Raw genomic sequence first — 9,962 nt, forward strand, 5'->3', positions numbered from 1 at the left:
TCCAAACCTAGCCTGATTTGCTGCGCGTTCAACAAAAATAATAAATTGTTTCTTATATCTGCGAAAACGATCAATAATCAGAAGAAACCCAAAACAAAATGAAGCATATTGTAAACGATTGAATCAACTTTTCAAAAAACTCGTAAAAAAAGCCTAAATTCCAATATCAAATATCTCCTATGGGAAGCAAAAGTTCAACTTGTCGATTTATGAAGTTTTGACTGCAGATAATAGGTCTCTAAGTTTGGCATATATTAACAAAATTTTAGAGGAAAAAAGGGTAGTTGGAGGCAGTTTTGATTTAAAATGTCCGAAATTTAAAAAATTTAATCAAAACTTTAAATTTTAATCAAAAGACTGGAATAAAAACATCCAGACAGTCTCACCTATCCTTTAAAAACCATTTCCATTTTTGTTAAGAATTTAAATAATTTAGCAATGCTGACAAAAAATTGATTTTCAAAAAAACGGAAAAAAAATTTAAAAAAATCTTGCAAATTTATGTTCTACGCTGGACGGGCTATCTAAGGATATTACGCGCAATTCTCTATGATGGACATATCAATCGGCCAAAAATGACTGAACAGAAAAAAAGCATTTGATTATATAGTCCCCCCCCCACAGTTGGGTCAGAAGAAAAATCTGATATTTAGATATGTATATTTCACCTCCAGAGAAACGTTTTTTCTTTATTGAGAATTAATGAGGTGTCAAGTTGAATTGTATATTGGGGTATTCTATTATAGAACGCCTAAAAGTTTTGCTTTTTTTTGGTTCGTAGAACCATAGGGTCACGTAGAACCCTTTGAAATGCGTAAGGTCAGCGAAGTAAAAGTTTTGAAATTCCTTTAGTTGTTTTCTACTTTTCAACGAAAAGTTTGAAGGAAGAATAATTTCTCCTGCCCAGAAGTCAAATAACAAATTAATTTTTTTGAAATAAAAAATAACCTTCTTTGCTGGTCCAATATTGTTTCGATGATACTGCTGAAAATATATCGGCAATTTTTTTGGTTGCGTGTTCTGTTTCCCTTCCCCCATTTTCAAATTGCAAAATTTTAGAGATTTTTAATGCTGATATGCTGAAGATCTGAGTCGTTGTTTTCATCTATTTATTCTCAATTGTGATCATACTAACCTAAGCTAACATTATGGAGCAACCTAACTTCACTAATATAGATTTCGTTGCTGAATAAATTTCTCAACAGGTCAAACCTTTAGCACTATTGCTTGTAAGTACGAAGAAAAATTTGATCACTTTTTGCCTCCACTGTTTCTATTGACTGGTCTACATATATTTCTCTTCACAGAACCGCCAACCCACAGTTGTCTGCTTAAGTTAAAATTCTTATGTTTCTTTGGCTTATTTTTTACTACTATGCCCTCTGATAATGATAATGTTTACTTCGATACATTATTCGGTCTTCTAAAACAAGCTATCAGTTGTGCAATGAGACGGAAACGTCAAAGACATCAGTGTGCTTTTTTCTCTATAATTTGCCCACCATGCATCATCTCAACGTCAGAAAGAATTGTTCTAGGAAATTAACTACTTCGAGAATAGAGATTAGAAAATTAGAGAATAGAGAATAGAGTTTATAGAGAATAAATTTAGATATTCTATCCAAACAGGCCAATTTTTGTGGAACAGTTGGACTTGGCGTACGCAAAATTTTGTTTCCGTATTCATAGATCATTTTTAAACTCTTCATTTTTCTGCAAAAGGTGAAGCTAAGTTCCTGTATTCAAATACTGAAATAGATTGAACCCAAATTTTCGACGAGATGTTGCTTCTGTTTTTTTTAAATCTCAAATAGCTGAAACTTTGAATGCAGTATGTCTGAAACGAAATAATTGGACGAATTCAATTTTACTATCTATTATATTACAAAATTGTTGTCATTGAGCTGCCATGATTTCTGTATGAGTTCAGATAATTCCCTTCATTTGTCGCAAAAAAATGCACACTTTTTGTCTCTTAGTTCCTAGTCTTTTTCTGTCTGACTGAAATTTTGGCCTGATGTGTGGAAAACCTAACATGTGAAAACAACACAGAGGTGCTTCTCTGCCCAACATTGAAAATGTCGTCTCATATTGGAGATAGCCATTTCTCAAAATTGTCTCTATTTCGTGAGAAATTACTCTTCCACTTTTTGTATCCCATTTTACGTGTAATATTTCAGCATGAAAAAACACGAAAGGTGGTACCATTTCTATTTATGTATTTAGAACAGATTTATGACGCTTCTGATTGAAGCAATAATTATCTAGCCACCTGTTCGATCTGTGTCGCATCTGTTGATAATCGGAACATTGGAGTCCTTTGGGTTTGACGACAAGCTACAGATGCTCACGCGTTCTTACCTTACGGGTCAAAAACAGTCCGTTAAGCGTTTTCCTCATTAATGCAACATCCGGAGTGCCTCAATGCAGCGTTTTAGGGCCTTTGATTTCGATATTCTTTCCAATTGATCTGCCAAAATTTACTGAGTACAGCAATCCTAAAAACTCCAAATTTCCAATCCCAAAACTCCGCCGCCTTGTTGATACAAGACTCTGTGTTAGGGAATATATGCAGCTATCATTTTCGATATACGTTTGGAGATTTGTTCCTATCTTTTGTGGGACGTGCATTACAGAGGTATAAAAATCTCTTGTTCAGTAAGAAAAAGTTACTTCATGTTACGCTGGTGCTATGTATAATAATTCGGTTTGGTTCCCGTTCTCTATGACTACAAGAGAACTCAAAATCGCACAGATCGTTGGATTCTCAATTCAACAATTTCAGTTGTTGACATGCTATTAAATCTCTCTTATATTGCCCACAATTCTTCAATAAACGGGAAACGATCCTTCACTGCTCTTCGAGATTGTAACTGGCAGAGTGGATGGAAACTTGAAAATAGTGTATACCGCTGGAAGAACGCTTCAATTAAATTTAAATTTTTAAAATCAAGCCATGCATGAAAATTGATCCAGACAAAACTTTTCCTCGAATAATTTTTTGAAGAAAAAACATCAGTGGCAGCATGTCATTGATCAAATTCAATTTTGATAACGAAAAGCAAATAGTAATTGCTAGAGAGGTGAAGAAATTTACGTTTCATCATATTAAAAATAGTAGCAGTTTCAACTTTTTTTTAAAATCTCAAACCTGTAAATTCGATTAACCCCAAGGTTAAAGATACATGTTGTAATATTATAACTCACACATACTACATCTTTCCCTTGAATAACTAAACATAATAATAATAATAATGAACTAAGGTTCAGTTTCCAGTTCTCGTGAATTATTTTATAAAAGTAAACTTTTAAAGCCTTCAATTTTTTTGTCCATTGGAACTCGTTCGTGTCTTTTTTGCATCTCCTCCATTAATTCCTTTAAAATTTTTTTCTTTGATTTTTCCTTTCTTAGAGCTCTTGGAAGTTTATTCCATTTCCGAACAAAGTTTCTTATAATTGAATTTTGACTCAATTTTGGTTTACATTTTGATGTGAGAGAAAAATCGTATGTACGACTATTAACTTTAATTTCAACGTCTCCGATTATTCTGAATTTTTTTGGTCGTGTATGTTTGTTTGTTGGACAATATCGAAAAGTCTATTTAATGAAGTTTTTGCTATTTGAATTTCTGCGGGAAGTATTTTATTTTCAAGAAGTAGTTTATGAGCACTGTCATATTTTGTTCGAGAAAAGCAAACTTTTATGCCCCATCTAATTTGTTTGTTTATTCTGTCAATTGAGTAGGACGGCAAACTTTGAAAAAATATTGCATTAAATTCTAAATGCAATAAAACAAGTGATCTAAAGAAATTTAATCGAGCCCTTAAAGGTATTTGATTGCGCACCAAATAAATTGATCTGATAGCTAAAACCATTTTACAGATCACATTATTAAGTTGATTTTGGTATGTCAACTCTTTCTCAAGAATAACACCTAAGTATCTGCATTCATCTGTTGGTTTCAATGAATGACTATTAAATTCAACGCAATTGACAGTTGGTAACTTTTCATTTTTGAAAACCATTATTTCTGTTTTCCCTTCATTTAGAGTTAACTTGTTTTGTTTCATATATTGTTCAGTTTCCATCAATATTTTTTCAACCTTTATTAACACTGTTCATTTTCTTCATGACATAAAATTGCTGTGTCATCTGCAAATTCTAAAACATTCGAACTTTTCCCTATTTCCTCACCGAAGTCATATACATAAAGTATGAATACTAGTGGTCCTAGTACAGTACCTTGTGGAACACAATGATTTACAATTGTCCGGTCGGATTCAACTAATCCGTTTCTAACACAATGTTTCCTGTTAATTAGAAACGAATTCAATAAGACTCTTGCTTTTTCTCCAAAACCATATTTTTCAATTTTTTGAATAAAAATGTTCAAGGATATTGAGTTGGAAGCTTTCGCTAAATCCAAAAAAAATGTTTAGACTATACCTTTTTATTCAACATAAAGATTTTGTTTCTGTCAATGCGATTATTGTATTAGGACACGACTTTTGTTTTTTGAAACCAAATTGATTTTTGTTAATTATTTTATTCATATCCAAATGTTCCAACATTTGCTCCAAGAGAAGTTTAAAACTTCAGGGGATGTGTCTGCGTTTATACACTCATTAATAGCAAACTGTAAATGGGTTCCAATGGACAACTTACAATATTTCAATGCCCAAGATGGTATATACCTTGGTCCAGCTGATTTTTTTGTGTTGGTAGTTTGTCAATAATTTTGTATAGTTCTCTTCTGGTTACCGGCCTAAAATTGAATTCATTTCCCTTAATATAAAAAGAAGAAGGCAACTTAGGAGCAATTATTTCGCCGTTGTAAAGTCCAAGACTTGTAAATTATGTTAGAAAGTTTTTTTTTGTTTTTTCCATTATTGATTGTCTCTGCATTGCATTCCCTTCCACAAAAGTGAATTGAGTTTTCTACTATTACTACTCTTAATGCTAATACAACAACAGCCACTACTGCTTCTACTACTATTACCACTGCTACCAACACTTCCACCACCACTATCACCACCCCCACCACGACCACCACCACCACTACTACTACTACTACTACTACTACTACTACTACTACTGCTACTACTGCAACTACTACTACTACTTTTACTACTACTACTACTACTACTACTACTACTACTACTACTACTACTACTACTACTACTACTACTACTACTACTAGTACTACTACTACTACTACTACTATTACTACTACTACTACTAGTACTTATACTAATACTACTACTTATACTACTACTACTACTACTACTACTACTACTACTACTACTACTATTACTACTACTACTACTACTGTTTCAACACTTTAATTCCAAATATGAAATAAAGGCACGGTTGGCAACAAATACAAATACAAATACAAACAAAACAAGAAGAGTTATTTGTTTGGTTATTCTGTGAAGTGCTGTACGACGAAATTGTTGAAGGCATTCTTTGACCCGGTTGCTGCTTTCTCCTGCAATCTGGTGAACGATACTTTGTTTCGTACACAGTCTCCTTCGATTTGACTCATCCACGTTTTCCGTTTCCCCCCAGGAGCGCGTCTGGCATGGGCGTATTGATCGGGCGGGTCCCAATCGAAGGCACTGCGGGCTAATCTTCCTGGTTCCATTCTCTGGATGTGACCGTACCATTTTATCCGTTTGAGCATGATCATCGTGGATAGTTGGGGCATTCGCGATCTTGACATAATTTCATCGTTCGTTGCTTTCTCCAGATATGACACACGTAGAATTCTCCGAAGACAACCACAGTGGAAACTCTCAAGTTTTCTCTCCATTAATTTCGAAAGAGTCCAAGTCTCTGAGCTGTACAGCACGGCTGATAAAACGAGTGCTTTGTACAAATTGCACTTGAGGTGCACGCTGAGCTGCTTGCTCTTCCAGAGATTTTGGAAGTTAGCAAACCGTTGTCTACCTTCTGCAAGTTTGCAATTGACTTCCTGGAGGTCTCCATGCTTGAGGCTGACATATGATCCGAGATACTTGAACGCTTCTATGTTTTCAAACTCGTTTCCGATAACATCTTGTACTTTGCAGGAAAACACGCGTGTGGCAGCTGCTTTAGGTTTGCCACAGTATCTCGATTGGTGAACTTTTCGGCCATTGACTGTTTTGAACTTCCTTTCACACTTGTCACAGGTGAGGCTCGCCTCTAGTTGCTCGAACTTTGACTTGTCGACGACATTCTTTGACGAACCGGCTTTGCAGAATCTTGTTTGGTGCACTTTGCGTCCGGTAACTGTACTGAATTGCCGCTGACAGTTCTGACATCTTAAAGACTCTTGATCAGCCACCGCTGACCCACTCTCATTTTCTAGCGACTCTAAATCCGCTACTGCAGATTGTTGTTGTGAAGCTACCAACGCTGGCTTAGCCTCCGCTAAGCTTTTCAATCTGAGCTTCCGGCCATCTTGTGTTTCGAACCAGCCCGCTTTCTTTTTCGTTCCCAGCAGCACCTCCGTGCCGATGGTTAGTCGTGACTGGCTAGATGTCTCTGCCAGGAGTCCTAGTTTGCCTTTATGTGTTCCAGTGAGTATCTCCACGTTCTGTTGGATACTAGGCACTGCAACAACATTTGGGTTGTCGCATTTTACGCCCATATTCTTTGTTTTGGCCACATTAATCTTCAGACCAGCGGCTTCCGCTAGGGCCTCGATTCGATGTAGGTTTTCTTGCACCTCACTGTCTGAGACCCCCACGAGAGCAACATCATCAGCAAAATCTAAGTCAGCCACCAATCTCCCAATGTCTAATCCTCCATGCACCGAGTTAGCTAAAATGTAGTTGATGACAAGGCCGAATAGGATTGGGGACCACACATCACCCTGCCTAACGCCTGTTCTGACATCAAATAAGCGTCCCTTCTCACCTTCGGCTTTGACTCGACATTTGAATCCATCATAGCTGTTTCTTATGATGTTTATCACTTTTTGCGGCAGACCATAGTGTTTCATTATCTGGTACATCTGCTCACGATCGACAGAATCGAATGCCGCTCGAAAGTCTATGAAACAAAAGCTAATATCCAATTGAAACGCCATTGATTTCTCTATTATTTGACGCAGGGCAAAGAGTTGATCGGCGCATCCTCTGCTTTTTCTGAAGCCACACTGCTCTTCCCTTAAGACGCGATCCACTGAATCTTTGCATCGATTGAGAGTAACGGAAGCGAACACTTTGCCTGGTACTGACAATAGAGAGATCCCTCGGTGGTTCGAACACTCTGACCTCTTTCCTTTACTCTTGTATAATGGGACAATTTCTGCTACCTTCCAGTCATCGGGCAGAACTTCCGTCGACCAACATTTATCTATGATGTCCCAGAGCCACTCGACAATACCCTTGTGTGCTTTCAACATCTCACAGGAAATGTTATCGGGTCCACTTGCCTTGCCATTCTTCAACCTGCGGACAGCTTCAAGCACTTCTTCAAATCGAATTGGGCTCAGGTCAATCGGCAAGCTTTCAGCTGCTTCTTCGGGATCCAATCTCGTACTGCAACTGAATGTTGAGGGATTCAGGAGTTGACTAAAATGTTCCGTCCAGCGTTCAAGTCGTTCCTCTTTCGTCCGTAAGTTGACGCCAGTGCTTGAAACTAATTTGGTCAACTGGGGCCTCCAGTTTCGGCAAATCTGCTGTGATGCCCCAAAAACCTCCTTTAAGTTGCCTCTGTCCGCGAAGCTCTGCACTTCTTGGCCTTTGCGTTCAAGCCATGCCCGTTTGTCTGCACGTAGAGCTTTTCTGACTTCCTTACAGCAGTTTGTGAACTCTAACAGCACCTCCGCGCTGCTGTGTTTCTTTAACTGTAGATCGGCTCGTTTCCGGATAAATTCCAGAGAATTTAGTAGTAGTACTACTCCAGAAAATTAGTAGTAGTACTACTACTACTACTACTACTACTACTACTACTTCTACTACTACTACTACTACTACTACTACTACTACTACTACTACTACTACTACTACTACTACTAGTTCTACTACTACTAGTACTAGTACTACTACTACTACTACTACTACTACTACTACTACTACTACTACTACTACTACTACTACTACTACTACTACTACTACTACTACTACTACTACTACTACTACTACTACTACTACTACTACTACTACTACTACTACTACTACTACTACTACTACTGTTTCAACACTTTAATTCCAAATATGAAATAAAGGCACGGTTGGCAACAAATACAAACAAAACAAGAAGAGTTATTTGTTTGGTTATTCTGTGAAGTGCTGTACGACGAAATTGTTGAAGGCATTCTTTGACCCGGTTGCTGCTTTCTCCTGCAATCTGGTGAACGATACTTTGTTTCGTACACAGTCTCCTTCGATTTGACTCATCCACGTTTTCCGTTGCCCCCCAGGAGCGCGTCTAGCATGGACGTATTGATCGGGCGGGTCCCAATCGAAGGCACTGCGGGCTAATCTTCCTGGTTCCATTCTCTGGATGTGTCCGTACCATTTTATCCGTTTGAGCATGATCATCGTGGATAGTTGGGGCATTCGTGATCTTGACATAATTTCTTCGTTCGTTGCTTTCTCCAGATATGAAACACGTAGAATTATCCAAAGACAACCACAGTGGAAACTCTCAAGTTTTCTCTCCATTAATTTCGAAAGAGTCCAAGTCTCTGAGCTGTACAGCACGGCTGATAAAACGAGTGCTTTGTACAAATTGCACTTGAGGTGCACGCTGAGCTGCTTGCTCTTCCAGAGATTTTGGAAGTTAGCAAACCGTTGTCTACCTTCTGCAAGTTTGCAATTGACTTCCTGCAGGTCTCCATGCTTGAGGCTGACATATGATCCGAGATACTTGAACGCTTCTTTGTTTTCAAACTCGTTTCCGAGAACATTTTGTACTTTGCGGGAAAACACGCGTGTGGCAACTGCTTTAGGTTTGCCACAGTATCTCGATTGGTGAACTTTTCGGCCATTGACTGTTTTGAACATTCTTTCACACTTGTCACAGGTAAGGCTTGCCTCTATTTGCTCGAACTTTGACTTGTCGACGACATTCTTTGACAAACCGGCTTTGCAGAATCTTGTTTGGTGCACTTTGCGTCCGGTAACTGTACTGAATTGCCGCTGACAATTCTGACATCTTAAAGACTCTTGGTCAGCCACCACTGACCGACTCTCATTTTCTAGCGACTCTGAATCTGCTACCGCAGATTGTTGTTGTGAAGCTACCAACGCTGGCTTAGCCACCGCTAAGCTTTTCAATCTTAGCTTCCGGCCATCTTGTGTTTCGAACCAGCCCGCTTTCTTTTTCGTTCCCAGCAGCACCGCCGTGCTGATGGTTAGTCGTGACTGGCTAGATGTCTCTGCCAGGAGTCCTAGTTTGCCTTATCAATTTCTTGCTCCTGCAATCTCGTCTCCTGCACTCCCAGAATATCCAACTTGTAGTTGCAATTCTGAGTTGGTTCCTCGGGAGATTCTTAGCACCCCTTACCCGGGACTCGGGGCCATGGTTGAATGTCAGCCACCAATCTCCCAATGTCTACTACTACTACTACTACTACTACTACTACTACTACTACTACTACTACTACTACTACTACTACTACTACTACTACTACTACTACTACTACTACTACTACTACTACTACTACTACTACTACTACTACTACTACTACTACTACTACTACTACTACTACTACTACTACTACTACTACTACTACTACTACTACTACTACTACTACTACTACTACTACTACTACTACTACTACTACTACTACTACTACTACTACTACTACTACTACTACTACTACTACTACTACTACTACTACTACTACTACTACTACTACTACTACTACTACTACTACTACTTCTGTTTCAACACTTTTTTGAGTTAAAAGCTTTCGCTAAATCCAAAAAAATTGTTTAGACTATACCTTTTTGTTCAACAT

Source organism: Convolutriloba macropyga, chromosome 2 (assembly GCF_964194025.1).
Source record: "Convolutriloba macropyga chromosome 2, txConMacr16.3, whole genome shotgun sequence".
In the NCBI taxonomy this organism is placed as follows: Eukaryota; Metazoa; Xenacoelomorpha; order Acoela; family Convolutidae; genus Convolutriloba; species Convolutriloba macropyga.